Source organism: Cibotium barometz, chromosome 38 (genome assembly GCF_041138505.1).
Source record: "Cibotium barometz isolate CiBa-2024 chromosome 38, ASM4113850v1, whole genome shotgun sequence".
In the NCBI taxonomy this organism is placed as follows: Eukaryota; Viridiplantae; Streptophyta; class Polypodiopsida; order Cyatheales; family Cibotiaceae; genus Cibotium; species Cibotium barometz.
Genome location: NC_141083.1, coordinates 7,309,818 through 7,331,848, shown reverse-complemented (window position 1 = coordinate 7,331,848; position 22,031 = coordinate 7,309,818).

The window sequence follows — 22,031 nt, the reverse complement described above, 5'->3', positions numbered from 1 at the left end:
GACTATAATAATGATAAATAAGCTCCTTATGAGTGGGGTTGTTGGCAGGTTTGGAGTCATCTTTGTTGCTCATGGTGGAAACCTTGGACTACCATTTGCTTTTGCCCTTAGCATGAAGAAGGGTCTCGAAAGTACCCTGGTTGGTCTTCTTTCTCATGGCCCTATCCTGAAGCATGCCAGCAATGGTATTAGATCAGGAGTAGAAGGAAGAAGTGATATAGTATCACAAAGCAAAGAAAGTCTCAAGCAATTTGGCGAGGAGCCGATTGACAAAGTCCTCTTTCGTCATAGATTTTCTCCCCAAAGAGACCAACTGCTTCTGATACCTCCTCTAAATGGTATCTCACAATTCTTCTACAGTTTCCTCATCATTGTCATCAAATTGACGAGCAATAGAGGGTTTTATGTTGAAGAAGATAAAGGCATGAGCCCTTGCATCTTTTTTGGCCCATAAATCAATCTCAACCTTAGGAGAAACAATAGTACTAGAAACAATATCCCATAGTCGATGATATCGAAGGAGAGTCTTCATCTATAATTCCCAATCAAGATAATTGGTTCCATCTAAGATGGATTCCTTCAGAACTTGAGGAATGGATAAAGACATTATAGACACTGTAGAAGCCATGGAATCTTCCTCTTGAATTTACAATGGAAAGGTTGCAAATAGATACCCTGGGGTGGCCCACTCCTCCCTAGATGCTAGGTGAGGTGAAAGAAAGATGAACTATACTCCTACTCGAGATCAAGGCACATGAGTGAAGACAGGAGCTAACCCAATGCGCAATGAAGTAAAAGGGACAGAGCCGACCCAATGCACGATGGAGAAAGTGTACAATGCTACCGCTAGTCTAAAGTAGGGACATAATACAAAATTAGGAAAGGAGAGGGAGGGTTGGGAAGGAAAAAATGCAATAGAGTGTCATTGTAGCAAAAATGTTGACTTGTATAGTAGATCCCCAAAAACTTAGGCAACCAAGGGAGAAAAGGAGAAAAAAATGCAGGAACGCGTAGGTTGAAAACTCTTTTTGTTGATCTTTGGAAGCATATAATCTCTGATACCATGTGAGAATATGTGAATGTGAAGCGAAAGCAAATAGAAATCGCACAAGAGAGAGTAGACAGCCCACAGAGAGATCCAACACTTGAGCTAGAGACTGAAATATTGAACGTATTAAATAAGTATTGAATCAAATATGAAGGCACAATGGCCAAGCTTATACACATCTCATGTAGAGTAGTCAACCAATAGTATTGGAGGACAAATGTTCATGACCGATAAAAATGCCTAAAATAATGTATAAAAATAGTTAAAAATATGGAAAGATTTCCTTAAAATATTAGATAAATATCTAGATAAAAAGGGAATAAAATGGAGTAAAAGAGAGCTAGAGATGACATGTCCAACAAGGGAGTTGGAATGTAAAAGGACTTAGAGATAAGAGGAAGCATACTTCTTTTTAAGAGCATGTGAAGAATAAGGGCTGTGAAAGGAAGAGCACGGGTACAATGTTAAAAGGAAGATAGCTTGTAGGAAATGGTTGTTGTTCTATGGAACAACACATGGTGCCAAACCGCAAAGAGTGCCGCACACTTTCATGGCACCCTTGAGCAATCCCAAGGCTCAAAAAATGCCACACTACAACACCAACTCAATAGCTAGAATTGAAAGACACAAATCAATCAAGTGTGCCAGCAAAGCCGGTGGTAGTGACGTCAAAGCTTTCACTGTGGATAGGTAAGTGACTCTCCGCCTTTGCTGAGTGAGGCCACACAATAAGCCAAAATCTAAAAAATCCTATTATACATATGTAACATAGCACACTTCCTATTAATTGTACATACACATATACCTCGGAATGAAAAAAAAGACCTTAAAACCCAAAACAAAGACAAAATTAAAAACACGCACATGCACCTATGCACATATAGCACATAAACACACCCACACTCACTTGCATTATGCACCCACACATACACGCGTGCACACTCAACCTCCCCCCATCTCTCTTCCTTCCCCTTAAGACTACCCCTCTTTAGGCCATTTTAAAATTTGTCCCCCCTCCCTTAAATTTTTGAAACACCCCCTTCCTTGAAGAAAATTTTCTCACACACAAAAACCTGAGAATAAGGCCATTTTAATTTTTGTCCCCTTTAGACCCTCCCCTAAATTTTTGAAACAACCCCCTCCTTGGAGAGAATTTTCTCACACACAAAAACTTGAGAATAAGGCCCTTTTAATTTTTGTCCCCCTTAGACCTTGCCCTAAATTTTTGAAACACCCCCTTCCTTGGAGAAAAATTTCTCACACAAAAAAAAAACATAAGAATAAGAAAAAAAAAAGAAAAAAAAGTCATGTCATCATGCAAGCTCATGTCACCCACATCATCATGTAGGCTTACAGTATGGTTAATGAAAGATGATTAAAAAATTTATCTTAAATGTAAGACTAAGGGTGATTTGGGTCCTCTTTTAACTCATACTCAAGCTAATAGTGCTATAAGAAACAAGGACAAGACATTTTAGACCCTTGTCACAGCTAGCTTAGTGCTCCAGCTAACTCTAAACCATGCGTGTCTCATGATCCTTTTATTTCTTAGTTCTCTAACTATTTTATAGATGACCTACCTTTTGGTTTACCTAAATCCCCTCCACAAGATCATAAATTGAGATAATCCCTGGAATATCTCCGCCATGTAAAGCTCCTTATCAAGTTAGAAAAGAGATTTAGAAACAAGTAGATAAATTGTTAGAGAAAGGATTGATTAGACCCAGCAATTCTCCATTTGGTGTTCCAGTTCTTCTCGTCAAAAAGAAGAATGGGACGTATCAAATGTGTATTGATTTATCGTGCTTTAAATAGGATTATTGTGAATAATTGATATCCGATACCATGAGTGGTGACTTGCTAGACAAGCTCAAGGGAGCATGTCTTTAGCAAAATTTTTCTCATCAGATTTTCATGGTGAAGGAAACATTTTCAAGACTGCTTTTAGAACCCAAATAAGCTACTATGAGTTTTTAGTTATGCTGTTTGGTTTGACTAATCTACCGAGACTACGTTCAATAGAATGATGTATATAATATCATGGAAACATCAAAATTTTGTTGTGTTTTTTAATGATATCTTTGTTTTCAATAAGAATTATCAAGAGCACAAACAACATTAGGAAAAAGTGTTCTCACGTCTTTGAGAGAATCAGCTCTATGTCAATCCTGATAAGAGAAGTTTCTTTCAAGAGGAAATTGAATACTTAGAACATATTGTATCTACTTTGAGAGAATCAGCCCTATGTCAATCTTGATAAGAGAAGTTTCTTTCAAGAGGAAATTGAATACTTAGAACATATTGTATCTACTTTGAGTAGACCCTAAAAAGATCAAAAGCATTGTTAATTGGCCTGAACCACATGATATTTGTAAACTTCGATCTTTTCTTGACTTGCGTAGCTACTATAGTAGATTTCTTAAAAATTTTGCATATATTGCACATTCTTAACTCATAAGAATGTATTTTAAGCTCTCTTGAAAATATTATTCTACCCTCAAATAATTTGGAGATGCCTGGATTATCTTTGCATCATGCCAAATTATGTTAATATTTTGGGTGATGCCATTTTAATTATTAATATATTTGGTACATATTGACGTATGCTTGTGGTTTCCTATGTTTGTTGCATTTGGTTTGTATGGCAGGGTGCTTCCTAGAGCATTTAACCCAAATGAACATGTGTGATGATGGTTTTTATGCCTATGGAATAATTATTTACCAATTTATTATTGGATATTATATAGGTGAAGAGGCCCCGAAATATTGAAGAGGCCCCGAAAGATTGAGGCGAAAGATAAATTATATAGGTGAAGAGGCCCCGAAAGATTGAGGCGAAAGCGATAAATTATTATTATTAGAAGGCACTTGTTATTTTGGGCAAGCTTGGTATATATGTGCTAGCTTGTGCACATCCATTTATTTATTTTTATAAGATTAGACTTGAAGTATAGACTTACTTTGTAAAGCTTAAAAGCCTTCCCCTAGCCCTAAGTAATATAATATTGAAGAGCTCTCTATTTTGGGAAAAGAGAGCACCCTACGAGAAAAAGCACAACTTTTGTATTTTTGGAGGTTATGGCTTATTTTAGCAATTGAAAGCTCAAAAATATTAATGTGTGGAGAATAGGCCACACACATGAGAGGGGGAAGATTGCACCCAATGTTTGTGTCATACAAGAGCTAAGTATTTTCATGTGTTAATTTTTAAAGCTCGGTTTATGTTGAATTTGTAGCAATAGCTTAAGTTGAATGGTTGAATATGTATTTTGTTTGAGATATTATCTACTGTAAATTCCTAGATGGGGATCTTTATGTCATCATCAAATAGGCTTACACGTCACCACTCCATCACAAAAAAAACTCCTAGAAATAAGAATTTGATTTAAAAAAATATTTTTTAAATGTGTGGGGAATAGGCCACACACATGAGAGGGGGAAGATTGCACCCAATGTTTGTGTCATGCAAGAGCTAAGTATTTTCATGTGTTAATTTTTAAAGCTCGGTTTATGTTGAATTTGTAGCGATAGCTTAAGTTGAATGGTTGAATATGTATTTTTAATGTGTTAATTTTTAAAGCTCGGTTTATGTTGAATTTGTAACGATAGCTTAAGTTGAATGGTTGAATACGTATTTTGTTTGAGATATTATCTACTGTAAATTCGTAGATGGGGATCTATATGTCATCATCAAATAGGCTTACACGTCACCACGCCATCACAAAAAAAAAAACTCCTAGAAATAAAAATTTGATTAAAAAAATATTTTTTATTTTTTGTTATTTATTTCAAATAATAATAATGGTCCTAATTCAGGCTCGTGATACCATTGCTCCCACCCCCAAAGAAGCATCGATCGGACGATCGCAAAGAAGGCCATTCTATTAACGAAGTTTCCATCGGCATGGCGGAGGTGTTTGGATACCATTTTCTCCCAACAACGAGGACCCCATTGTGATGTTCAACATCATGGTATGCTCAATTCATTGGGGTATCCAGTCAAAGGCTACTAGAACACCGAATATAGAAACTCTCTTTAATTCCGAATCAACTAGGAATTTGTTTCAATGTACTATTGTGCTAATCTAGTCAATTTAGTGCCGAGTCAGATTACTAATCTTAGTGTTATCACCGGGACCTGATTAATCACAAACCCAAGTAGCTTTTTTGGGTCCAATTCCAAAGATTTAGGTTGTTGAGGCAAGTCTGACTAATTATAATATGAGAAAGAGAGGAAGAGAAAAGATGAGAAGAAAGACACAAAAAGAAAGAGAAAGAAGAGAAGAACGAGGTGAGAATGGATGCATGAAAACCTCCCATGAGAAGAGAATTGAGCTAAGACCCTAACCGAGGTGAAGAGCTGGCAATGCAATCGACGTTGGCAAAAGCTGAACACTCAATCGGGCTCCACATCTCCCTCCAAGGTATAAAATATGTCTAATGCTAATCAAAATGAGGTACAGCCACATGCTAAGGTTGGCATTGTTCGGCATAGTTTGCCAATGTACATGCCATACTAGTCTTAAATTTTTCAATTCTCATGGATAACCTTACCTCATTCACACCCACCTTATCGACAACTATCCCTCGCTACACAACAACACCCATTCCCTTATCTTCAACCATGTGTAAGAGTCGAAGAAAGCAGAGAAATAAGTGTTGAAGAAAGCGGTGTGTTGGAGTTTTCACTAAAAGAAGCTTCTATACAGGCCCATCACCTATAATATATACAATAGACACATAAGTACAGTCCTTACACAAACCTACATTGTGCCTCATTGTTGACAATCCTCTAGATACCTTTGGTGGCCTCATCTTTGACAATACCAACCATTGATTCACACTACCTCAATCCCAAGCGCTCAACAACACCAAATCTAGAGGCCATCCATTACACAAGTGGGAACAACCATATGCAAAGTCTATGGCCATGCCACAACCAATGGAATAATCTTGACTCCCAAGAAAAGGGATGCTAAGAGTAAATCTTGAAGAAAGCAACAAAGAGTCAAAGAAAGCACTTGAGTTAGAGAAGTCTTCGTATTAGAGAAGTAGTGCACACACATGGGCACACCTTCCATCCATTGCCCATGTACGTCACTTGCATAGTTCACTATGGGCATCACATTTTTTTTTCACTTCTCGTATGACACTGCACACACATACATGCACTTGCAACTAAACTCGTCAACACCAACCCTCTAGGAACATCTTTGGATGGGAAACCATAGCGAGCGTGTAAGCGTGGTCCATGGTATAACCTATTACTTGGAGACCCTTAGCCTGCAAGTACCTCCACAACATGAGCTTCCATGCATGTAACCTTTGCTTTTGACTCCAATTCATCAGCAACATAACCTTGCCTTGGCCAAATTTTTCACCACACGAAGAAGCCTTATCTTTCAGCATCATGCTGTGAGATCAAGACATAAGTTCATGTCATGCAATGAAGAACCATGAAGGCTTGGCATGGAGAACCTCTACGTCACTTGTCATTTTTTATGATGCCTTGACAAGCTACCTACTATAGGGCTACCCAAGGCTTTTTGCCGCTTTGCCCTACATCCAGTTGCATATCGGTCTTGAACTATACCACTTAAACCAGGTCACTAACTTCATTGCATATTGGACCATCCATGCCCAACGGAGGCCTTGTACGGAGAACCTCTACATCACCTATCACTTTTCATGCTGCCTCGACAAGTAGCCTACTATCAAGGCTACCCAAAAGCTTGCCACCACTTTGCCCTGCTTCCGGTTGCATATCGGTCTTGAACTATGTCACTTACCTCCTCACGAGGTGGACCGGGAACAATTGGTGAGAATAGCCTTTTCCGATCGGCTTGCGGTAAGAAATCGGAGAAAACGCTAATGCGTTTTTGGCACCCTTAACCTAGGTCGCTAACTTCATTACGTATCTTGGACCATCCACACCTTCCACCCTGGTAGTAGCTTTACCAAGGATACCACGACCATTAGAAAGAGAGGTATTGTAACCACTCTGTTTGTATATAGTTTCACGTGCTTGACCTATTGTGAGGCGCTTTTGCCATCTTATCTTCTTGAATAGGCACTTATTTTTTGTAAGACCATGCTAGAAACATATAAAGCAGCCTTACCATGTGCTTAATGTCAGAAAGAGTTTCGTCTATGGACTCCATGTATATAGTTACTTAATATTAGTAGAGGCCAAGCTATTTGGCCTCTATTACTAGTTAAATAGGAAAAGTCTACAGACCGTGTATAGGGTTGCTTAATACTAGTAAAATAGGCCAAACTATTTTGAAGTTTGGCCAATAAGAAATACAAAATCATTCCTTTACAATATTTTTCTTGTGAGCTCCTCTTCTTTCTTGCTTGCATGCTATTGGATTATTACATGCTAGATGGATGCTTATTTGAATAGGTGTGATTGTATGTTTCCCTCTGCCATTAACTTCTTCATCACCTACATTTTTGAGAGAGAGAGAACCACCATGACGGAACGCCTCTTCTTGCCTCTATCTAGGCGTTGAGAATGCTCTACCTTCACCGCATTAGCAAAGAAGCATTCCAGTGTGACAACGGAGTGAGGATGCTACATTAGGAAGTTGCATTTTCAGCTCTAAGGAAAGATCCACAGCATGTAATTCGGTTTGGCTAAGAAGGTAATTACGCTCTTAACTTGAAAATGATTTTAATGGGAGACTTCAATAATGTTACATTAGGAAGTTGCATTTTTAGCTCCAAGGCAAGACCCATAGCACATAATTTGGCAAGGCTAAGGTAAGCTCTTATAAGCCTTGAAAATGATTCTAATGGGAGACTTCAATATGCGTGGGAGGAGTTAGTTATTAGGAGAGGCCTCCTTGATGGATGGACGCTTGGGGATTTGAGAGACAAGAAAGATCGTATTTTAGCCTTGAGTAGAAGGAAACTCTGCTAGACTTGAAAGAGTACATGTACTTTGGTTAATAATGCCTCCAATATTCCCCAGACTCTAAAATATGAATGTATACCTTCTCTATGCTTTCTGATCATTTTCTCTCAGATGGGGAATGGGAGGATAGAATGGGTTTCCCTAAAGGATTTTTGATGGTTAACAACTCTTTGCCAAAGGATTAGTTGTTTGTTGAGTTTATCGGTAAAGCCATTTGGAAGCTAGAAAGTAGAGGTTGCTGAAGGATTAGATGTTTGTTGAGCTTATTGCCTAGGAAATGCAGGATGTGATAAGGCAACAAGTTGCAAGAGGTGAGAAAGAGATAGGACCTATAATGAAAAAGTTCAAGAGGGAACCTTGAATAAGGATGATTGGCTCAAGTTAGAGGAATGCAAAAGGAAGATGCTATTCTAGTACTCTAATGATGCTTACTTAGCAGGGCATGATCCTCTCCATGAAATTGGGCTTTTCTACTTCACATTGCCTCTCTAAGTTCTTTTTTAGATCTCTAAAGGATTAGCACATGAGAAACTCTATTGGTCTTGTGAAATATAAAGATAATAGAAATCCCAAGGACATGGCTCAAAAGGGCGGAAGTTATTTGAGTAACACTTTGAGTATACACTTCGAGAATGTAAGACGATATCTCACATGCTGGAATTGAGGCAGAAAATATAATGTTAGAAGGCTTAAGTCAAAGTGTGTCCTCAAACCAAGCTAACTAGGTTGAAAGACCTATTGAACAAGAGGAACATTTAGCTACCTTAGAGACCACCGTGTGCAGCAACTGCGAGAGGAATGATGGGGAGGAGAGGGGAGATAGGTCCCTAAGGTGCTGGTGGGGGTCCTCCCCTTTGCCCCACGCAGCTACGAGGGCAAATCATGACGTGGTCGAGAGGGGGTGGGGGCCCAAGGTGGTGAGGAGGGTGCTGGCGCATAGCTAAGGGTGTAATGATGAAGGCTAGGAACTAATTTTTATTAATGGTGAGATAAGTCCTAAGTTGAAGAAAAACTCAAAAAATTACAAATACAAAAAGAAATCAACTGAAATCAAAGGAAATTGAATTGAAAACTTACTTGTATCCATGCAACTCGAGCCCGAAGGGTTGTACTATGTCCATTACATCAAGGTAAACAATATAAATCATAAAACAACAATAAGAAAGAGTTAAAACCAATCTATTTGCACTCTAACTAGGCTTTGTCAATACTCCAAATGCAAAGTATAGCAAAGGAGTCCTAAGTAAAGGCACTTCCCTAGCAACAGCACCACATATGTTCATGGGGGAGAACACTCAAGCCTTACAAGATAGAGAGAAGAACAATATAATGCAAGAGTCATACCAATTTGTGCCTCAAACCACTCTTGCTAGAGTAATACTCTCTTTGTGGAGAGCTGGGGTCCTCAGCCTTGCCTCCTTTGTTATCACCACCCACAAAGGAGATTTACAAATGGGTGGAGAGAGAGAGAGAGAGAGAGAGAGAGAGAGAGAGAGAGAGAGAGAGAGAGAGAGAAAGCAAGAGAGAGTAGACAAGAGAAGGAGAGAGGGAGAAGAGAGTATATACATCAACACCATCAATCACCCACACAATCCCTAAGCATGCATGATGCACAAAAGAAGAAGAAGAAAAGTAGATAAACACTTTAATCACAAGAGACATAAGACAAAATCAATTGTGACAAAATCAATTATGTGTTTTCTCATTAGTCAAAATGTCACCTATATAATACTCATTTGTACAATGCCAGACTGCCCAACTAATGTTCAGGGGACCAATAAGCTAGTCTAGGCTAATTTTCTAGCCTAAATATACATCACTAGCATTACGCAAGTTGCTAGCTTGGAGTTTGTTGACTATCTTTTGGCATTATAAAGCTAAAAGCTTAGAGATTTCCCATAATTGTTTTACATGAAGCACAATGCATGGTAAAAAATAAGGTTTACAGAAGTTGCCACACATTTTAGAGTAATATTAGACAATATGGTTAACAGTTGCCAATAGAAAATGTGGTTCCAAGCCTCCAAATCGTAGTATAATGACATTACCTTCAAGCAATCCCCTCTGAGAGAGACTAGTTGTCTTAGAGCAATTGAGTGAGCAAAGGTTATGATTCTCTTATAGATCACAAGTAGTGTCTAATAACCAACTCAAGGAGAAATACATGAATGTAAGTGACATGATACTCATGTACAATGTTAAGAACACGTCAAACGGAAACTCAAGTATAGAGGCCAAGGTCTATGCCACATAAATTGCTCCTCCTCAATGTGCAGTGAAGATAGAGACCCTAGATGGAGCTACTAAGATGGAAGGACATTTTAATGTTAGCAGGTGAAACACCACTATGGACTGCTCACCCATGATATGCTCTATCAAATCCATAAGAAAAATGAGGAGAAACAAGAAGTAGGCTATGAAAAATAAAGGACATGTTTTGAGGCAATTACTTGCTTTTTTAAAAAAAACAAAGAGGCCATAGACCCCTAAGCATAGATCTATTTACACAAAGAAGACCTTCATGCTATAGTTAGAAATAGGGACAATGGTGAAACTTACTCGCCTTGAGCTAGAGTTACCCCAGAAAGACATCCATTTAGGTCTCAAGGTTAAAAGAAACCGCATCATATAAGCCTTCATAACTGTGCCATCCAATGCCAAACCAAAGATAGAGTGAGATCCTAAAGCTATGCCTCTTGATGCTACCCCCAAGGATTAACCAAGAAGAGAGAAGAGCAGTGGCAGGCTACTACCTTGACTCAAGAGATAACACCACCCCCAAAGAGATAACACACCAAATAGTAAGAGGGCAACACCATCCCCATATGTAGTATTAGCCTTACCTATTTCCATCAAAGAAGAGCCTACTTGGTGTCAACAAAATACTTTGTGGACAGCAAGAAACAATAGGCAACGCCATGCTTGTGTGTAGTAGTACTAAGCTTTACCTATTTCCATTCCCATCAAAGAAGAGCCACCTAGAGTGCTAAAACCTTAAGAGAGCTGCACATAAACTTCCATGGCCAACTCCAAGTCTTAAATGGACTACTACAGTCCCACAACACCCCCATGCACCACGCCACCAACTTGCCACAACTACAAGGCCAAAGATCAATCCCAGCAATGGTGGCATTGAAGGGCAAGCAATTTTCCACCTTTACTTGTGAGCTAAGAAGCGTAGAAGTAGTCAACACAAGTGCAGCTAAGTAGGGGTAGATCTAGAAGCAAACACATACATGGAAGCCTTCATCGTAGACCTAGATAAGCAAGTTGATGTAGATTTATTAGTGGGCGAGAACACAACTTTCCGTAGTGGCAGGTGAGCACATCAGCAATGAGCAGCAATAGCATGTAATGAACGGAAACTATGCAAAGAGAAGGAGAAAGAAAGGGAGGAGAAGTAATAAGAAGGGGAGAAGAGAAAGAAGGGAAGGCAAAGGGGAGAAAGAGGAAGAAGGGGAGGAGAAGGAATACGAAGGGGACAAGGAGGAAGAAGGCCTCGAGCAGAAGGAATACAAAGGGGAGAAGAGGAGAAGAAAAGGGGAAAAGGAGGAGGAAAAAAGAGAAAAGACAAGGAAGAAGAGAGAGATTTCTTTCCCCCCTCATTTGTTAGATAAAAGAAAGAGTCAAAGGCGAGAGAGAGATCTTCTTTTTGTTTTTTTCCTCTCTATTGCTAGACGAGAGAGAGAGAGAGAGAGAGAGAGAGAGAGAGAGAGAGAGAGAGAGATCTATATCCTTGAGAGTAAGAGAAAGAGAGAGTGAGAGTATAACCGATTCCATGTCACCCCAAATCTAGAAGAGAAGTTAAGGGAGAGCGAAAAGACGGCCACAATGTGCCGATAATGTCGACAAACAAAAACCAACAATTGACTTGATAAACCTAACCTCTCACCAAATCCCTTTTTGGCAAGCATTAAAAGGAGGACGGGTGCATCAACCGGGAAATCCCTTTGCAAGCATTCCTCTCAAAGAGAAGAGAACGCTACCTTCGACTTCCACAAATAGGTTTGTGAGGTAATCTTCTTACCCCTGCCTTTACTACTTATATGGCTCTCCCATCACTGAGTGGCTTCAAGTTTCCAATAAGTTTGGTTGGAACTTGTCTTATAGGTACACATAGACCCAAAAAATCCAAACATAACTCACCATAAAACACTTCCCTTACTTTGCAGATCTTTTGCATGCCTGGTCTTCTTTTTGAGCAGTAGCTCCCCTTAACTTTCTTTTATATTTCACCATTGAGCCTTGTTTATGTTAAGTCCAACTTTCTCTTTTGGATCACACTTCACATAAATTACCTACAAACATAGCAATATTACGCAGAAGTTAACACTTATATAAGGAACATCAAGATCTTGAAGCATGGCCAAAAGATCCACCTCCACCTGAATTATCATTTCGTTTTGATAATTCATTTGTTGGCTCATCTCCTGGGGATGTGGAGGACTAGAAATAACTTGGTATTCCAGAAAATTCTCTTAAATTAAGTCATTTTTTATCCTATAACACTTCAAGGCGGGGTCCACCCCCCTCATCCCTGAACAAATGTGAGCCCAACAACCATGCTAAATCCAACCTTCTTTCCCACATCACAATCACTTCACATAAAGCCCCTACACACTTAACAAGATTAAGACATTAACCCTTATACAAGGAGTATCAAGATCTTGAAGCCTGGCTAAAGGAGCGATCTCCACCTCATCATCCCTATGGATCTTCTTGATATATGTACTGAAATTAGGGTCATAAACTAAAGAAGATTCATGCTCTCTATAACCAAAAATGCTCCTCCAAGTTTGCAGAGCCAAAGGCACAAGATAATACCACCCTAGGAAATCAGTATAGGGTAGCCTACCCTTCAATGAAGTGCCTCTTAGTACTCTAACTACCAAGCCTAGGAAATAACTATAGGGTAGCCTGTCCTTTCACGGAGTGCCTCTTAGTACTCTAACTACCAAGCTCCCTATCTTGACAAGGTAGTCCTCAAAGCCTTTTGAGCACAACCATCATGGGGCCCAAGTGTCCATTGGTATACCCTTAGGCACTTCATCAATTTTTCCTTTAATAATGAAAACACGAGGAGGTAGAGATGATGCTAGATGAGGTCATAAACAAAGGATCACCCTTGATGAGGATTTTATCAAAAGAGCCTTTGACCTCCCGGCCATCCTAAATAGATTAGGAAAGAAGACATGGCCAAATTTTGGCATCTTGTGACCAAAGAAGGCATTGACTCTAATGGAGCAAAGTTCAAAGACATCATTGTTCTAGAATTGGTTCCTCTGCTAGGATACTATTTTTCCTCATGCACTAAAAGTCTAGGGACTAAGACAACCGAGCCAAGATGCATACAAGCAAAAACTGACAAATTGGGTCGATGCACTTGGGGGTGATTTTTTTACAAGCTTCCTTCGATGACCTTTTGATAAGAAATGCTGAGATTTTAGATTTGTAGTTTTTTAAAAATAATTTAAAGAGTTTCTTATTTTGTTTATTCTCTCTGCTTTCTTGTTTGTCTTCTCTCTCTTCTCTCAAACCTAATCTCTCTCCTATCTCATACCTAATCTCTCTCTCTCTCTCTCTCTCTCTCTCTCTCTCTCTCTCTCTCTCTCACACACACACACACACACACACACACACACACACACACAAACAAACAAACAATACAGCCCACATATGTGTATACACAAGTCAACATTATATTACAAAAACTTATCTATTGTAAAATTTCACTATTCAAACTTAAGAAATGGGCTTAGAAGGCCTAAATATGATAAAATCCATTATAAACATAAGTATCAAGAGCACTTATAGAAGCCAGCACACTAGTGGTTGCTTTTGAGGGCTTCCATACCTTAAAAAAAAACACAGACACATGCTTTTGAGGGCTTCCATACCACTAGTGGTTGCTTTTGAGGGCTTCCATACCTTAAAAAAAAACACAAACACATATCATTATATTACAATTTTTTTTCAAGTGCAGAATTTCAAACTTTTGACATCATAAATGGGCTCAAAAGGCCTAAAATATGATAAAGATGATTTTAAACTTGGATATCTTCCTATGAGTTTTATGGATTTCTATTATTGAAAAAAATATGGGAAATCCTCAGTAGCCAGCGCATGTACTGGCTTGTGGAGGACTTTTTCAAGTGCAAAATTTCATACTTTTGACATCATAAATGGAATCAACATGCCCAAATATGGTGAAAATAGTTGTAAACTTAGGTATCTTTTGATGAGTTTTATGGATTTCAAATATTGAAAAAAAGTATGGGAAGCCCTTAGAAGCCAGTACATGCGTTGACTTCTAAGAGCTTCCCATAAATTTTTTAAAAAATATTTGAAATCCATAAAACTCATTAAAATATATCCAATTTTATAGTCATTTTTAACCATATTTGAGCCTTTTGAATCTATTTATGATGTTGAAGTCTAAAATACTGCACTTGAGAAAAGTCGATAATATATAACGAAATGATTTATGTGTGTATGTGTTCTGTGTGAGTTTTCCTTTCTAAGAAGTTATAAGGGCTTTTCAAACCTTGTTTGTTTAATATTTGAGATCACAAAATTATTGAAACACGCTGCCTATTTGTTATATCAAAAGTTTGAAATTATACACTAGAAATTTTTTTATAAGATAATGGTGACATGTGTGTGTGTGTGTGTGTGTGTGTGTGTGTGTGTGTGTGTGATGGCACAAGCAAGTCTCAATATAGATTTAGGTGGCGGTAAGATATTGTGGGCCTCAAACATCTTTTTGAGGGTCGTAGGTAGCTTTTTGAGCACATTGGGTTCCAGCCAAGGCTTTGTGTGGTATGAGATTTCAATAATAAAAGATAAATAGAATCTCCCACCATGCAAAGCTGTATCGCAACTTATTGCAAGTCAAAATGCACCAGGGTGTATGATTTGAAGAGAGAGAGAGAGAGAGAGAGAGAGAGAGAGAGAGAGAGAGAGAGAGAGAGAGAGAGAGAGAGAGAGAGAGAGAGAGAGAGAGAGAGAGAGAGAGAATAATCGATTATATGCTCCACCATAACCTAGTGACAATGTCTTTAAAAAACTATAAATTCAAAAGCTTGTGAGATATTCTAGGAAGCTCACAATGAAAGCGCTCAAAAAAATTCCCCAATGCTTTTTTGCAGAAGTCAACTCCACCAAGGCTCGTGCAAGAATCCCCTACCTGAGCAGGTTCATCATTTTTTGACTAGTTTGAGGAGTCTTGAATCGGTTCATCATGGAAAGCTACATTGTGTAGCATTTGCTGAAAAGTCTCCCACTTGATCGGGGATTTACAAACTCAGATGGAGTCTCTTGTCCACCGCCATCTAACCCATAAATATCTTTATAACTTGTGTAGCCTATATGGCTCTTTCCGTAATATCCGGTTCATATTTGAATTACTCGCTTCTGTTGTAGTTGTGAATTTGCTCTCAAAACCTTTCTTCTCACATGCTCAAAAAAGTTCTATGCAATACAATTGACAAAAAACTCCCACTTCCTTTGCCTTGACGAGATTCATCCCTCCTCTTCAATAATCCCAAGCTCCATGTTTCCCTGAAGAGATAAGAGCTAGAGATGAGTAGCCACAATAAATGACTCGAGAAACAATGGCCCCTGCAACCGAACCCTTAATTTTCTTGAAGAGAATAATCAAAAGACTCATAAAAATTATATCGAATATCAAAACAACTACTTGAATTAAATTGAAAATTAAAAGCACATATCAAAACATAGAGCAAGAGAAAGAAATACTTCACCATCAACACAAGGCAACACAAGACTGGGTGCAATCTTCCCCCCCCCCCAACGTGAGTGGCTTCTTCTCGCGTGGGTATTTGTGATATATTCCAAAAGTAGGCTTTCAGCCAAAAATAAAGTATACATCCATATTTGGACTTTGCCATTTGATTAGCCTTTGTCCTCAATTAACCTTTGTCCTCAAACCTTCTAAGGTTTGCACAATTTTTTTAATACAATAATCTAACTTGTGCACATATGCACATTACAAAATAAATCAACTAATGCTCGTACGCACACTGTACAATAAATTGACGCGTGCACACACACACACACACACACATCACACTGATGTCAAAATAATATCAAATGCCATAATACAGCCACAAAATATTGTGAGATCGGTCCACACGCCATGACTCAATCCACCATCCGTGCGACACCTAAATCGGTGCCCTCGCACTGTGCAACACCTAAATCGGTACCCTTGCACACCTCATCACCTAAACTCATAAACATAAACCACGTCAGTAGTAACAATCAATTGACATCACATCAATCAATCCTAACGTGTTCATGAGAAATAGACATCATAAAAAATATAAATTAAATGACCATGATTATCATTCGTCAAATAACATGGGTCATAATAGTCCCCCCTGTTGGGAATCAACTGTCCTCAGTTGCGCAATCAATGAGTGGATGGCTTCATGGCACAAGTGGAGGACAAGATCATCACATCAAACAATTTCTAAAAATAAAACCAAACAAGTGAACGCATGTAAAAAGGATCTAAGTGTGTCCCATACCACATAGGTACCTTCCACATACAAACACTCGTTGGTGAAAGATAGAAGACATAGATACGTCTGGGGTAGGTATGTAAAACCAATGTAATATCCCATACCATAGATTAATTCCACACGACACTACTTTAAGAACAGAAGTTTAAGACGGAGTAGCTAATTCCCTCTGAAACTTTCATTCCGATATAACTTTTCTGTATCCTCAAAATTAGACTACAAGTCTTATTCCAAAAATAAATTAGGTCGAAATGGAAATTCTTATCAACTTAAAATTGAAAAATAATCACTTACATTACTGTCAATAACTTGATGAATTCTGGGGATTTGTTCTTGATCTTATTCTTATAATTGTCTAACTAAATTCTCAAAATTTGTTTTTGATCTTAATCTTGATGAATTCTCGAGAGTTGTTTTTGATCTTAATCTTAATCTTGATCTTGTAATTGTCTAACTAAAATTCAAAAATTATAATCTTTGAATAGGTATATAATTCTTGAATTTGTGAATCTTTACTTGTAAACAATGAAATCTAAAGAAGATCTTGATCTTAAGCTTAATCTTAAACTTGAAATCAGAACTTGAATAATGATAGACATCTTGCGCCCTAGTTGATAGCAAGAACTTGATATACTAGTAATGAATCTTGGCTTAGATTAAAAATACTTGAATGGACGAAAATTGAGAGATTAGTCTTTAATTAATCATAATTGCAATTCTTGAATAAATCTTGTTCTTAAGGGGTTTAAATCTTGTGGTTAAATATATCTTTGACTTAGAGCAATTTTTGGTCTAGAAAGAATCTTGTACTTGGATAGATCTTAAACTAGAACACTTGAAAATTTAAACAAAACTTTACTTGAAAGAATCTTGTACTCAGATAGATCTTAAACTAGAACACTTGAAAATTTAGATAAAACTTTACTTGAATTGTTATAAACTTCGTAATTGTGATTGGTATACAACTTAAACTTGGTTTTTAGTCACTTAAGAGCTATTTCTTTACTTTTCTGATCATCACTAAATTCGATGGTGAAGCAATTGATAACTTGAATCAAAGACTGGAGAAACTTGCTTGGTTCTTGAATCTTCAAATTTGTCTTAATCTTCTATTAAATGTCTAGCAATCACTTTTACTTGAATTTGGGCAACTAGATCTTGAAGATAACTTTTGCTAATCTTGTCTCGATCTTTCTAGTTAGGTCACTGTATCTAAAATTCTTTTCAGGAGCCAAAGTTTTCTAACTAGGTTGAGAAGAAAAGAATTTTCAGAAAACAGATACAAAAGCAAACAAGAAATTGTGTACAATAAATAATTTCTTTTTTTTTACACATACCTCCACCTTTGCTTAGTGTGTCGAGTGCGTTAATCTCTTCGGTGTCAAGCTGTTCCTGAATAGTACGATGAATAGTACGATGGTATGGATATTCACCCATTTCTTGACAGTTAAAAGGAATAGAAAAAATTAAAAACAAGAGAAAAGATAGGATTTCTTATCTCATATGGAATGTCGAACTACATGTGAGTCCTGCCAAGTTAGCTCAATACACAAATGCATAATTTTTCAAGAAATAATCCGTGTACTCTTTAAAATTAGAAAACTGGTCGTAAGTTAAAGCAACATTTTAATGATATCTTCACTAACAAGCTGTTTATATTATTCGTACTTCATGAGGATTTAGAAAACAACATTATTCACAAGAATTTGACAACTCTCAAAATTTCTCTTAAGGTAAGTTCAAAAAAAATCTGTAGAAGAAATCCAAACTAGCTATATGCACATGAGATTCTTTTCCATAAAATATGATGAGAATAGTCAAAAAAATATTTTTCTTTTGTAAAATATTTTACTAATCTCATTTGTAAAGCTTTAAGCTTATATGAAAGCTTTTAAAGCTTAGTCAAAAGCCTATATATATATATATATATATATATATATATGTATATATATATATATATATGTATATATATATATATATATGTATATATATATATATATATGTATATATATATATATATATGTATATATATATATATATATATATAAATCTATGAAGCTTTTATGCTAATTAATAAGCCTAATAAAGCTTTTTAAGTCAATCCAAGCTTTTATTATTATAAGCTTGTAATGCCTTTATCTGAGCCTAGCTCCCAACAACTCGTAAAAAGTAATTTTCATAGATTTTTTAATATATATATATATTAAAAAATCTATGAAGCTTTTATGCTAATTAATAAGCCTAATAAAGCTTTTTAAGTCAATCCAAGCTTTTATTATTATAAGCTTGTAATGCCTTTATCTGAGCCTAGCTCCCAACAACTCGTAAAAAGTAATTTTCACCAGTTGAAAAGAAGTCGCCCACCACTGCATCTAATATAAAAAATAAACAATTTAAGCTTATAAAGCTTTTAGATAATATAAGCTTTGTAATAACAAAGCTTTTAAGTAAATCTGCTGAAAATTCCCCTCTCCCCCTGAATTCACAGGGCTGGCCGCCACCGACAGGATGGAGAGAAGTCGGATGGAAAGAGGAGAAAAAAAAATTCACGCCTCCTGCTGGATTTTGCGCAGCCGGCCTGCCCTTCAGGACGCGCCCGGCCGTAGGATGGAGGGAGGAGGAGAAGGTTTAGCAATTCTGCTTATTGCTCTCCATGCTTCTCTGCTTGCTCTTTCAATCCGTACAGACAGATTAGGAAGAGGATTAGTGAAGAGGAAGGTGGTTTTATGGTTTTGAGAAACCCACTAATGGTTTTCCACCTAGTTTTACCCTTTGGGCAATAGATTGATGGAGCTTGATTACCCAATGGTTAAAAACAAGCTTTATTTCATCCATACATAAACAAAAATCCCTAAACGTGTTCTTCTTTCATTTAAATTCAAGAAAATTACCAAAATCACCTCTGTTTTTGTCTCTTTCACCTGTTTTGATCGCCTTCAAGAAAATTAAATTACACCAAAGCTCTGATACCACTGCAACTGGACCCTTAATTTTCTTGAAGAGAATAATCAAAAGACTCATAAAAATTATATCAAATATGAATTAAATTGAAAATTAAAAGCACATATCAAGACATAGAGCAAGAGAAAGAAATACTTCACCATCAACACAAGGCAACACAAGACTGGGTGCAATCTTCCCCCCCAACGTGAGTGGCTTCTTCTCGCATGGGTATTTGTGATATATTCCAAAAGTAGGCTTTCAGCCAAAAATAAAGTATACATCCATATTTGGACTTTGCCATTTAATTAGCCTTTGTCCTCAATCAACCTTTGTCCTCAAGCCTTCTACGGTTTGCACAATTTTTTTAATACAATAATCTAACTTGTGCACATATGCACATTACAAAATAAATCAACTAATGCTCGTATGCACACTGTACAATAAATTGACGCGTGCACACACACACATCACACTGATGTCAAAATGCCATAATACAGCCACAAAATATTGTGAGATCGGTCCACACGCCATGACTCAATCCACCATCCGTGCGACACCTAAATCGGTACCCTTGCACTGTGCAACACCTAAATCGGTACCCTTGCACACCTCATCGCCTAAACTCATAAACATAAACCACGTCAGTAGTAACAATCAATTGACATCACATCAATCAATCCTAATGTGTTCATGAGAAATAGGCATAATAAAAAATATAAATTAAATGACCATGATTATCATTCGTCAAATAACATGGGTCATAACAGCCCCATTCCCCAACCAACTTAAAAAGAAGACCCTTCTAGCTCCGGTAATGAGCCACATGACTTCTTCACACAAGAAGCTCAGGTATGTGAAGCCCATAGGAAGTGGGCACATCAATGATTTCATAACTCTCACTTGAAACCGACACTAATTGGTGGGTCAATCAAATTCATGGGCCGTGTGGCTAAGACATCCAAGTGGCTCATACTCTAGCAACAACACAAACTCAAGTGTCAAGATGAGTTCATCCAAGAGGAGCTCAAGAAGCTCAACTATTCCCACCAACAATAAATTTATGAGGTAAGTGAGAAGGTTGTAAAGTTAGAAGCCGAACTCAAAGAAGCAAAAATAAAAGTCCACAAAAAGCTTGAGCATGATCTCATTAGCTGTCAAGGTCACAAAAGCTCACCACAATTGTCATAAGTAGGACATGAATGCCCTCTGGCTATAATAAAAAGTATTGGAACCAACTAAGAATGAGAGGTAGACTGCAATTATGGCACATGAAGCCCACATAGAAAAACTCATGGAAGAGGTGAAAAAAAGCTTCAGTAGAAGAAGCCCAAGCTGTCTACTAAGCATGCCACAAGTCGGTGTACTTTCACCGTACATCGTCCTTTGCACCCATGCTTTGCTCTCCCTTTTCTTACACCTATATAAACCCTCTAGTACCTCGTGGTCAAGACACCCCAGCACCTTGCTCTGCCCCTCATACCCGACAGTCTTCCACCAAGCCATTTTTGCCCATCTCCAAGTAAGCCCTCTGCAGAATATTTCTTGTCTCCTCTCACCCTTGCGGGTAGAGTGTCCTTAGCTGCTCTCTCTTCCCTCCCCCTCATGTGAATAGACTTAAGAGAGGACTCCCATTCCTCTCCCTCTAGCTGTAGCCTTCTCCCTGCAAATCCAGTTTAAGGACACCTTCCCCCCCATTAGCGGTGACTTTAGTAAGGGCTTTTAGCTTGGTGATTCATACCTAGGGGTTTTTTGCTCATAACTTGAGCAAACGAGCTCCGAATTGTGATTCGACTGAAGCGTTGGATTCGTGACGTCACGGGCTATAATAAGGCACGAAGAATGGCTCCTTCATGAAAGCGCTAAAATATCACCTCGCGAGACATGAACATCAATGAGTCTAGAGAGGTTGCGTTAGATGCCGCCCCATGTCTCCCCTTGGGAGTTCCACAAAGAAATAATGACCAGGTTAGCTTGGTCATCGTTTAAAAGGATATTTTTAATCTTTAATGTTAACTTTAAAGGAATTAAGAAAGAAGATGCCACGTTTCTTTATACCAAATTTTTGTGAAATTGTTGTTTTCTCAAGAAAAGTGATGAAATATGTCATATTCTAGAGTTAAGTTTGTAAATTGTTATCTTGATTGAGTTAAGAAGTACATGTATATCTTCTCTCTGCCTCGACGCTAACCCAGTTTTCATGCTTGTGTAGTGGAGCAGCAACTTAGCAAGGCCTGGAGTTGACCCAAGGTATCCCTCATACCATTGGGAGAATAAGATTTCATTAATAGAGGTGAATATTGTGATGCTGCCTAGTTCTGTGGGCCTAGGCTAGTGCAGTGAATAAGCCCTCCCTAGCACGTAGACATCCCTCTCAGGGGCGGGAGTATCAAGCGATGGAGCCTGAGAGGGCGACAGGTCGCGGCTTGAGTCCTTGCCAGATACCGACAATGCAGTGTATGGTCCCGTAGGGATTGCCAAGTCTATAGAGGCTAGAAGGCCGAATTCTAGATCATCTGGCAGAATAAAGTAAAGAGCCTAGATTTGGCTATGACTAATTTTGAACATTGTATCTATG